Genomic DNA, 11,993 nt, shown 5'->3' with positions numbered 1-11,993 from the left:
CGCCGGCCGGCCCGCGCCCCGCAGCGTGCGGGATGTCCCCGTGCGCGCCCTCAGATCAATCTCAGCCGCGCCGCAACCCGAGAATCAATTGCGGCTCATCCTCCGGAGCGAGAGCCGGGAACTAGTTGGCGTCGCCCCCCGGGAGGTATTTGTCATCATTAACCTGCTTCTCCGAGATAATTCAGCCCGGGGTGACTCCAGCCCGAGTGTGGGAAACGGCGGGCGCGCCGGGCGCAGAACTGTGCTCCCAGGACAAAACGGCGCTGTAGACCTCGGGGGCTTTGCTTTGAGTTTGAGAGTTCGCCTTGGTTTGGACAGGGCTGGCTTAGAAAGGAAAGCGAACAAACAAAAACCTTGGCGATTTTCATGGGTTTGCTCAGTAAGTTCAAAATAGTCTCACAAATTTTTCTTTTCTTTGCCTCTTTTGTCTGCAGTTTTCATTTCTAAACTTTAACACTAGATGGCTTTCTTATGACAAGCCTTTGGTAAACTGCGCATTTGAGTTGCCTCTCTGCAATCTAGATTGTGATTTTTATAGTCTTACAAATAGTAATGAAAGGAAGAAAATCTCCAGGATTGTTGACTTTTCTTTATTTTAATATTCTTTTCCCTATAAGAGGTATACAAACCAATATTTTGCAGGCGTGAAAAACTGTCCTTTCATTTCTGGCATTCCCAAAGGTGAATTTCAAAGGAGAGCTTGATTACCGTGATTACATATTTAGAAATGTCTTTGTGTTTTGACTTATTTATGGGGGAATTCAGAGTTCTTGAGTGGGCTTTGTAATTCTATTTAGATAATGTTTCCACTTATATGATCTTGCTGTTTGATATGTCTCTCTGATAATTCGCGGGAAAGGGCAGTCTTTCTTGAGCTGTGAGCATACACTGCAGGAATTGTTCCTGGAGACCAGCTGATGCATTTGGGAAGAGGTGCATTTGGAGTGTGTCTGTATGATTCATACCAGGGATTGTGTCGGGCGGCTTCATTTCCTCTCCCCAGATGATGTTTGCATCTTCATTTCTTAGCACAAACCTTTTGTGACAGGTACAATTGCCTGTCGTTGACCAGTTTGGCGGCAGCCGTCTCCCAGTTATGCTGTTAAATACTTGATTCTAAAGCAAGAATGCAGCAGCCTGTGTAAATCCTGCCTTGGTAGGCAGACTTATTTATAAGCTGGAGAAATATCTTGAAGTTATCTTTATAGCTGTCATTTATTGTGTGCCTTGCTCAGCGTAAACTATGACACATTGAATTTGTTTGTTCTAAATTAGAGTGTATTCATAAGTAGCTGAAGGAAAAAAAAAAGCTACTGAGCAAACATCTGGGAAGTAGGGAGTGAAGTGAAATGAGGAATAGCTTTTATCACTACCCACCTGCTGCCTATAGATGGGGTGAGGGGAGTTTGGGCAAGACGCAGTGCAAGCATTTGGTCCAGAAAATAAAGGGAGGAATACACATGTGGGGTGTAGCTTCTGGCTTTGGAGCAGGGCCTTGGATTTCCCCCAGATGGCTTTTTTCGTAAAATGCTTTCTATGTTTTTAAGTATTAGGCTTTCTCAAAGAGCTTAAATTTTATGGTTTGTAACTTTTAGCTAATAGTGAAATGATCAGATTGTCATGACTTGGCATCTGTGACAGTATAGTAGTTAAAGCTGTATAACATGGGGTTTGGAGTTTTCTTATTTTTTTCTCTTGAGGCTGGGGTTCCCTGATACCTGAGCTCAGTCAACAGCTGTCCACCTTGGAGTCTGTTTATCTGAGGCAAGGGGAGAAATGGGTTATTAATTTTGAAAATCTGTCCATTTCTGAAAATGAGGAAATAGGAACAGGTGTCTTGAAGGGGTGATGGTTTGATAATTAAAACTTTGGGCATCAGAACCATTAACTACAGACATGGGGAAGAACTGCAGGTTTACCTGTGTGCAGCCCCTGCTCCCCAGTCCCAAGGAGTCAATGCCCTGGTTACCTTTTGGAACTGAGGAGTCATCCAGTGTTTGAAGAGCTGATCTTCTTGCAATGGTGCTTTAGTGTTATACAGCTTCCAAAGATATACTAGATTGGAAGAAAAGTTAGGCTGTTACTGTTAACTGAAAAACTTAGCTCTTCTTCTCTGTTTTAAGCCTGAATAAAGTATGAAGCAAAGCTCTAAAGAACCCAGAACTGTGGCTCTGCTGCTTCTGTCAATGCAGCTGCCTCCCTTTCAGGGTGGGCAGAAGGCACCAGGCAGGGTGGTGGTGGGGTGCTGGGGGAGCAAGCTTCCTCTCTACTGCTGGTCAGAGGTGAGTTGGGGTTAGGTATTTCCACAGTCTCCTTCAGTACCAGAAATTTAGGTTTCTTTATTGTTTAAAATTATCAGAATAATGCAAATGTCAGGCTGGGATAGTTTATGTTTTCCTGACTGTGTCTTTCTTGGTCTTGTATGTTTGTGTTTGAAACCTGTTTTGGCAATAGCTGCTTGGTTTACCTTGAAGTCAATGATTCATAACTTTTCTATTTCAGTTGCATTTACCTATGATCCTTTTTAAAGGAGAGGTAACTGTGTGGTAAGAATTTAAATGCCTTACAACTTCAGGGATAATTTATTTTGATCCTTTCTGAACTTGATTCATAAGCTTTGTTCCGAAGAGCAGAAGTCCTGGGACGGGGCCAGGTCTGACCAGCTGTATGGGCCCTCTTTCTTATAAGATGTCTTGTTTAGTATGATTGGCTTCTTGCTGTATTTATCCGTGTTTGACCTTGCATGGTGACCTGAGTGATGGGAAGGAAGAAGGTATGCGGTGAATGTCATTGTCTTAGCATCTCTGGGTCAGAAAGGACCATAAAGGTTATCTTTTCCTGATTTTACACTTTTTATTTCCATCCCCTGTAAAATTAAAAAAAAAAACCCACAAATTTTAGGGATGGGCATATTTGTCTGCATTTAACACTGCTACAGAAGTATATTGAAATTAATAATAGCAGTTACTCTCCATCATCTAAGCATCAAGATGAATTGATATAATCAAAAGGTTGTATATGCTGTCAGTCTGCGGGGGGCTCTTCCCATCTGGAGAGAACATCTGTACCCAGCTACCTGCATGCCCATGTGCCCATTTGTTCTCTTGTTGCATGGAGCACTGAGAAGGTCCCCAGAGGACCAGGATGTGGAAGTCATGGACAGCCCTGCTCAGCCTTCCTCAATGCTCGAATTCCTGTGCGATCTCTCAGGTGGTCTTCTGGCAGTACCCAGGCATGGCCAGTAAGGGGTGAGAGTGCTACCTTTTAGATGGCCTTTAGATCTAGAAAGATTTTTGACTTAATGGGATTGACCTAATTCTACCTGTTTATCCACATTTTACTGCCTTGGTGGCCATCAGAACACATCCTTCTATAGAGGTAGTTCAGTTATGGAACAGTCCCAATAGGAACTGGGCCTAGGATCCGGTGCCCCTGCCTGCCCCTGACCTCGAAGAGTAGAGCAGGAACATCTTTTCTGGCCACCTGCTGTTGTGCTGCTGTGCTCTTGAGTTTGCATTCGCCTCTGGGCTTCTCTGACTTGGTGGCTTTCTGGTCACCAGCCTTATGCTCTTTGTTCCATACTCGTGCCATGGTGTGCATGACCTTTATTGGGCTTTATTTTGGCTGGTTCCTCCCAGAGTGCTTTGGGAATTTGATCCTGTCACTTAACACCTTTGCCTGTCCTCCCAGAGAAACACGGTGCATGTCTTAGTTCAGTATTGTCCCTTGGGCTGTGTCCTGATGAGCCTGGTGAGCTGGCCGAGCACCAGTAGCTGTGTCCCATTAGCCACAGGGCTCCTTCCAGGCTTACCAGGGTCACACCTGGGCTGGGGGAAGTGCTGCTCCATTGCTGGTGATGGCCACCTTCCGCCTTCCCGCACAGGGTTGTGAAAGCGCGTTCCCAGCTGCTTTGCTGGTTCTGCCTACCAGGTTGCTGTGAGGAAGAAGCGAGTCATTCTTAATGTGTCCCTGAGACATCGAGCCCTGTTTTGCATATAGTTGGTGATTAGAAAATAATACATGTTTCATGACTGAGTGACTAGAAACTAGGGGACCCCGTGACTTCTGAAGACCTTGGGTACCAGAAAGGACAAAGGAAAAATGAGGAAGTCTTGAACTTTTTCAGCCCATTTGTCCCATCATCCTAGTCATGTAACATGTATAAAAACTTAAGTGTAGTAAAAATACATATGATTAATAGTGAAAATTATAACATAATATAAATTAAAACAGTCACATAGATAAGTCCTTGGTAGTGATCTCCAACCTATTTTAATGCACCTCAGTTAGTTTTGTTGCAGTATTACAGAATGGAATCCTTGGGACTTAATGGGAAAGTTCGCTTCTCAGTGTGGTTATGGTAGTATTTTGAGTTGCTTCCCGACAGTGGGGATGGGAGCCACAGTCTTGTCCTGTTTTCTTGGTGCTTTAGTTTATACACTTCTTCCCTTTTCCCAGGTAAATCTGCTTCAGCTGTGGGGCACCTGAAGCTCTGCCAGGTGGGTGCTCTACTTTCACCCTTGCTGTTGTTCCCTCTCCTGAGAAGGTGGCAGGAGACCAGCAGTCCAAAGGCTGCTGTATGTGTCTTCAGTTACTCTAAAGTCAAAAAAAAATCTGAATAAACCATCTGAGCAGTTAAAAATTGTTTCTTTGAGAAATGGGAATGTTGGGCAGGCCAAACTGCTGTGTGGGCTGAGAACCTTTTGACTGTTAGCTCTGGTAACCCATGTCCTCAGCACAGCACTATTCTCACTGTGTCCCCAGGTGTCTTGATGGCTCTGGTTCCTTGTGCAAGCAACAGTGGGATTCCGGTGGCCCAGGAATAGCTCTGGGATGTGGTTCCTGTTTGTACTGAAGGTTCTAATAGTGATGTTAGGAATTACAGTTTGATCCTTCCTGCAGAGGAAATGCTACTGTTTCAACTGTTTAATGCCTCAATCCAAGGAACAATGGTTGCTTGGAAGTAGGTTCCTGAAGTTTCTTCCTCTGTGCATCCTAGCTGCACAGCCAGCTCCCAGATGTCTGAACACATATGCATATACATGTACAACCTTGACTGTGCACATGTGTGATACACATGTGTGCGTATATGCACCTTTTGCCATGCGGAGACATCATGTGCAAGACAGTGTATATCTCATGAAGAATGAGTAGCAGCGGAGGTGCCTTCTTTGTACCTCAGTGTTCATTTGTCATCCCTCGAAATCTGTGGCCCTCACTTGGAGCCGCTGCTCCACCACTCTGCCTATGGAACTCCTTCCTGTGTTTGAGGAGTTTCTAGGTGCCTGAAGCCTCTCATGGGGATGCTCCACTCCTCATGGCCCTGTGATTCCCATTCATTATTTTTCCTAAGGTCCTTTCTGACATTGGCCTGTATTTCCCCAGAACTATTATGCGTTACATGGTTTGGGCTTTGATTTGGAGGGGAATGATGTCTTGGTCGGTACTGTTCTCCTTGGAGAGTTTCTTGTTGGACTCAGCCCTGGAGCAAGCATACTGTCACAGCCAGCTCTGGTATAAGGATAGAACTAGACTAATTGTTTGGCTACCCAGAAACTTCCAGAGAGTATGAACAATGTTCAGGGCACAACTGTATGGTGTTGTTTTGTCCATATGTGATTGGCTTGGCCCTTCCAGGAGCAGGAGGGCTGGGACTAGGTGGAGAGGGGCCAGCCCTGCTTGTACCCCTGCCACTCCTTGCCCACCCACCATCCTTTGGAGTGTTGGTCCCCAGCACTTGCCGTTGCCTGCCATTACACCATGTCTTTCCTCTGTGGAACACAAGCACCCAGAGATGTTGCACCTGTGCTCCCCGAGCTTTGCCACAGGACTGGCTCCCAGCAGTGCACATCTGTTTAAGAATGATTGGGAGTTGTGGGTTTGAATGTGGAGGAACTTCCTGTGTCTTGCTTTTGTTAAACTAAGCAGTGCTGCTTCAAGTTCTGATTCTGTTTTATTGGAAATGAGCTCTGTAAACAACCGTTTGCATCTCTTCCTGTATCTTTTCCAGGTCATTTGAAATGGGCTGTGGTTGAACTTTGAGCTGGAACTGGTGCAGGAGTCTTGAGGAGGGTATAGCAGTGCCATTGGGTGTAGGGGCCCTTCCAAGCCTGGATCAGTGGGCTGTGGTTGGTGTGGTCTACCCCTGCCCCTTCCCAGGTGTCATCTGGCCCCTGCTGATGACTCCCAACCCTGTTGGAATCAGATGAGGCAGCAGTTCACTTTCCAGGTTGGGCTTATTAATAAAGATGATTGGACAGAAATGACTTGGAGTTGCCAGCACTATTTGTAGACTTTCATGTCCCAACACATTAGCAGTGGTAATTAATACTGGAATAACTTTTGAAAACTTTATTTATAACATGCAAAGAGTATACCTTTTGTTGATTTAGTGCTTTTAATTTGAGGGTTGCAAATTGTTATTGATGCCCTGAGTATGGTAGTTACCCACTAACTGTGGTTTGGATCTTGCCGGTAGAAGTGTCTTTACTATGCTGACAACACGCATCACTGCATTGCATGAAACTGGGGACACCCTACTTCCTCTTTGCCATGACCAGAGCTGTAGAGCGCTGCAGTCGTGCCCTCATGAATGAGAGGAGCATCTACTTCATCAGGAAGTTTTGTTATTGGAAGGTCATTTTAAGTCATTTGTTTGGAATATTGGGTCTGTCTACCCATTCAACAGTTCTGAAGGCTAAGTGTGAGGAGACTGTTGTTCTGGCTCTGCAGCCTCAGGACCACGGGCTGGGTGGCGCCTGCTCTCCCTTCTGCCTGGCTTGGCTTCCCCTTTACAGGTGCAGAGGCTCCGCTTTAAAGGGGAAAGTGGCTTTCTGAACCTTATTAGTTCTTTCAAACCCAGGCCTCTTGATAGCACATCCACAGCTCTCCACTCTGCCCTGCAGCTGCCTGCAAGGAGGGGGCCCTCAGTTAATCTCTGTGAGAGGGGGGCACTAGAGGGCAAGGAATAGAGCAGGAGTGCGCATGTGCGGCGTAGGGGCCCAGTCACCATCCCTGGGGATGGCGGGGCTGCCTGTGAACTGCAGGTTCTGTGTACAGAATGCCTGATCTGTAAGCCAGCGCGCTGTTATCAGCTGGGAATGCTGTGCTTGGTGGACCGAGCCAGGCAGTGCCTTTATTGGGAAGCTGGTGGGCTCTTCTGTGGTCATGCAGAGAACATTTCTTTAGCCTCCCAGTCTTTGCCAAGATTAAAGGAAGTATAAGAGGAAAACAATTTTTATTTTGCATTTATACTTGGCTAGATTTGCATAATCTTTGTTTAAGCCAGTTGAATGTGAATCCCTAAATAAATTTCAGGCATTTAAATATTTAAAACGATTCATCCACAGTACTTTACTCACCCAAAGAATAAACGCTTTCAACAAAGAAAATAACACCCTTGCAGATGCAGCCCATATAGACTTTGTTCACCTTGTCATTGAATTATAAAACATTAATAGTGAAGCTGGATTTGAACACTCACTGAAATGCTTAGTTGGCACTGTGCCAAAACATTGTTCCCCTGGTAGGGAACAGGACAGTTTGTTTAAAACTGGCGTTTCGCCAGGCGGCATGGTTCTGACGCAATCACTCCTGCGCTCCCACAGATCCAGGATGTCTGTTGGTGCTGTCGCAGTGTGTGTGGTTCTGTCAGGCTTTCTAAATTCATCCCTCTGCTTGGCACCACAGCCTGGGTTCTCGGGGAAGTGAGCTGTGGAGCCAGGGGATGTGGACCAGCTGGGCTGTGTGCGAGTGCTGGGAGGTGCCAGGCCGGTCCTCAGACTCACCGTGGAACCCGCTTTTCTGGGCTTCAGCGCCGGGCAGCGGAGGTGTAAACCACGGCTCCTGCTTTCTTGGAGCAGGGATATCTTTGGTTTTCCTTGCTATCCCTGCCAAGATTAGTTTGTTAAAACTGAACCTTAACCTGCTTTTCTGGAAAAGGTAAAATGAAGGAGAAGGATGATAATTAAACAAACAAGCAGGCCTCTTCCCCCCAAGCTATGTGGAGCATCATAGAGAAGCGAACTAGAATTTCTTGCTGTTGCAAAGGATGAGGTGGGTGAGGGTTGCTTGGTGGCCTTGTCTAACTTGCTGTTTCCTCCCCGGACAGCAAGGGTGGTCTACTTTTAAAATGAGACACAGTCTCTAGGTCTTTTTACCCTCTGGTATTCTGCCATGGCTTCTGGGAATCAACTATGTGTTGCAAATGCCTTACTATAAAAATTTCAAAATAGGACCCTGAATTGCAAATATTATACTGTGTGTAGATTGTCATTGCACCCTAGGGTGTGCTGCCCTGAGGGCAGAGACATTGCTTCATCCCTGTACCCAGCCCTAGGCAGAGTGGGACACAGTCAGCAAATCAACCAATACCTAGGACTTTAGGTCTCAAAGGGACCTGTGGGTTCTCCTATAATGAAACTCCCCATGTTGTGCACTTGGAGAAGAGAATGTGTAACTGTGAGGTCTGTCGCCCGTGGAAGGGCTCCTTAATAGGTGAGTAGCCAGTGCCCACTCAGCTGTGAGTGTCTTGTGTATCAGGAACAGGTTCCTGTATAAATGAGACCTGAGGACATATGGCACCACACTTCTTCTGGGGGACATTCTGGGAGCTAAGAATGGTGGGTGGGTGTGGTCAGGGACGCAGTGGGACTTGGGGTGAGCTTGGGAAATAGTTAGGACTTGAGTGCTTCCTAGTGTCTTCCTGTCCTCTTCTGGTTCTGTGGGGACCAGCAAGTGCATGCAGGGGTCTCAGTTGCCCATTTGATCCTGGGACTCTCACTTGATCTTGCCCTGCTCAAAACCAGACTCTTCTTTTGTCTGGTTAGTCTCATGGCTCCAGAAAAGGACTTTATTGACAAAAGCAGCAGCCAGGAGAAGCAAGGGGCAGTGTCTCCCAAGAGCTGACTGTCTTCTCTTTCATGGAAGATAGGCAGTCTGATTTTTTTCTTACAATTTGAAAGAGGTTATAGAGTGTGTCATAAACTACAAGAAAAGTTACTCTGGATGCACCTGAGAGATAAGCACTACTTTGGTATGAAATAACTGAATCTATTTCACTTGTTTGTCTAGAGAATCTACACACAGTATAATATTTGCAATTCAGGGTCGTGTTTTGAGATTTTATAGTAAGGCATTTGCAACATATAGTTGATTCCCAGAAGCCATATATTTTAGAATTATGCCACCAATCAGTTTTAAACTGGCACATTAGAAAAGACAGCTGTAGAAAGTGGTGGTGTCACTGCATCCTGCCTGTTGGTGGGCTCTGTGGGCTGTCCTCCAGTTACCCATTCTGTCCCTTGGTTCATGTCTTCTTCTGTGTCCCAGGAAGGAAGTGCTGGAGAGATTTGCATTCTCATTTAAAATCCAGAATGGGGCATAGCCACACATGCTTTCCCTTGACATCTTGCACTTCTAATCTCTCTGTAAGAGAGTTGAAAGTACCTTGTGGTGTGGGGGACCCACACCCGCCACCCAGCCTCTCTGTGGCTGACACTGGACTCTTGCCTCTGCCCATCTCCATCTCCCATTCACCTGGGGCCCTCTCCTCCTTTAGCTGCATCTCCTAAGTTGCGCACACCACATCAGATCAGCTCACTACAAAGCACTTCGGCACACAGGTGGGCAGTGGATTCAATACTTGCATTATTTGTGGTGAAATTTATGGAACGAAATTCACATATATTTAGTATCAGTTTGGGAATGTTGATAAATCCATACTTCTGCCAGGATATGAAATGTTGATACCACTGCAAAAAGTTCTCTCCTGCTTCTTCCCAGTCACTTTACCACCCCAGGCCAGGAAAACGACTGTTTCTTTTTCTGCCATAGCTAAGAGTTGATCTGGTGAATGAAGATCAACCTAAGTGGGATCCCGCAGTTCATGCCCTTTTACCCACCAGGTTTGCTTTGCCCTCCACTAGATTGCTTGCCCTTTTCGAAGGCTGTGTTGGCTGTCAGATGATTTTTCATATGTCTTGGTGCATTTCTGCTTCCCTTTTCCTGCAGGGATGTGGTGTCCCATCTGGTATGGCCATTTGCCCGTGGGGTCCTTCCCACTGAGCTTGGGGTTGGGAGTGCCCACTGTGGGATTGCTGGTATGTGCTGCAGGCTCACCGTCCTGGGCAGACTTTGCTTTTAGAGATGAACCCTGCCACTGGAGCCGCTTAATTGTGAGGGCTGCTTGAGAGACAAGGTGAAAAAAATATACCTGTGTTTCTGCAAAGCTGAGGGATCCTTTGTAGCTTAAATGTAGCAGTTATTAAAACTAAAGTTTCCTGAGTTCAGTTTTATGATATGAGGAGATTAACCAACTAGACCTGAAGAACCAGATTTTAAAGTCTGCACTGAAGGGGTGTTGCCTGGCAATGTAGAATCTGGTTGGCTTGTAGCTTTCCGGGCCTCGTAGCTGCCCCTTGAGCCCTGTGCTGCTGAGCCTCTGGAGCCCTTAAGCAAACTGGTTTTCATCAGCTGTCCTGGCTGATGGTGGTTCTATGTGTGCCTCATGCTGTCAGCGTGGAGAGATTCTTGAGGGGCTGGATTGATAAGGGTGGTCATCCTCCCTGCTCCAGGGACACTTCTGAATGCAGTGTCAGACAGGACAGAGGCAGGCTTTCTTTTTTTGTTTTTTGGTGATACTGGGAATTGTGGGGATTGAACCCAGGGGTACTTTACCCCTGGGTCATGCCCCCAGCCCATTTACTTATTTATTTAAATTTTGAAATGGAGTCTCACTAAATTGCCCAGGCTACCCTTGAACTTGGTGATCTTCCTATCTCAAACTGCCAAATTGCTGGGATTATAGGTGTGTGCCACTGCTCCTGGCCAAGAAGCTGTCTGTCCTGAGTGACAACGTGAGGTCTGGCATGTGGGCAGTTCTCCCCGATTTGATGCTCTCGACCCAGGTCCTTCCATCCACCATCTTTCTCTGTCCCAGAGCTTCATTCCAGCACACTGAGCAGTCTGCAGTGGTCGGCCCAGGAGATGGGTCAGTTGAAGGTTTGGTTCCCTGGGTGTACTTCACTTCTGCTCTTTCTCCTGGGAATGACATGTCACCTCCGGTTGCTGGGGAATGCCTTGCAACTGTCAGCCCTGGGCCTGGGTCTATGAACTAGCATAGTGTCCTTCCGTTCTGCCCCGCCTGATGTCTTGAGATGCCTCATTTAATGCTGGTGCTGGTATTTGGGGCTTTGCTGGCACCCGCTTCTGTGGCAGGATGAAATTCCTTGTGACGTGGGGACCCTGGCTGCCGTCCTCTGATGCCAAGGCATAGGATGCGTTCTGAGTGGATCACAGGGATGCTCCATGGCTGTGGTGCCCGGAGGCCTCCTGCTTCCTCTTCAGGAGCCTCAGTTTCTACACCTGTGAACCGACCCTGTGGTATCCTGAAGAGGGTCAGCTGGGTGGGGCACCTGTCTGCTGGGCACTCAGGTGTGTGCACTTACTTACTCAGGTATGCAGGCTCTCAGAGCAGGTGTGATTCTGGGGCCTTGGGCTGTGGAGCTAGATGAGGTGTTGCTGTCTGGTGATTCTGGATGGGGCAGTTTGGGTGATATTTCTCCAAATTGGTTTTAGTTTTTTTTTTTTTTCGCTGTTGGAGGAAGTTGCTGCCACCCTCTGCTCTAGACTGTGGTGTGGTTTAGTTCTGGTTAAGGAGACAGAGGTTGCAGACAGGTATCAGGACTTGGGAGCAGTGTCAGTGGGACATGGTGGGTATCATTGAGCACCTTGTTCCTGGTCAGTTGCTTGCTGAGTGGAGTCACAGTACTTGCTTACAGGTCTCACAGGGGCCTGGGGAGCAGAATCCTCTGGCTTGCATGCTGCTTGGGTACCTGGGGCCAGGCACCGTGAGGAGCTGGGGTCTGGGAAGCACTTGGCCTGTGATGAGCTCACACCACACTGCTTGCACCTGAAAGGAAGCTCACTGGCTAGCACCTTGAGGGACCCTTGAAGCCAGTTCTAACCCATTGATGTGGTCACTTTGGGGGCCA

This window comes from Marmota marmota, unplaced genomic scaffold, assembly GCF_001458135.2.
Source record: "Marmota marmota marmota unplaced genomic scaffold, marMar, whole genome shotgun sequence".
Lineage (NCBI taxonomy): Eukaryota > Metazoa > Chordata > Mammalia > Rodentia > Sciuridae > Marmota > Marmota marmota.
The sequence above is the reverse complement of the archived record's forward strand: the minus strand, read 5'-3'. Positions refer to the sequence as shown.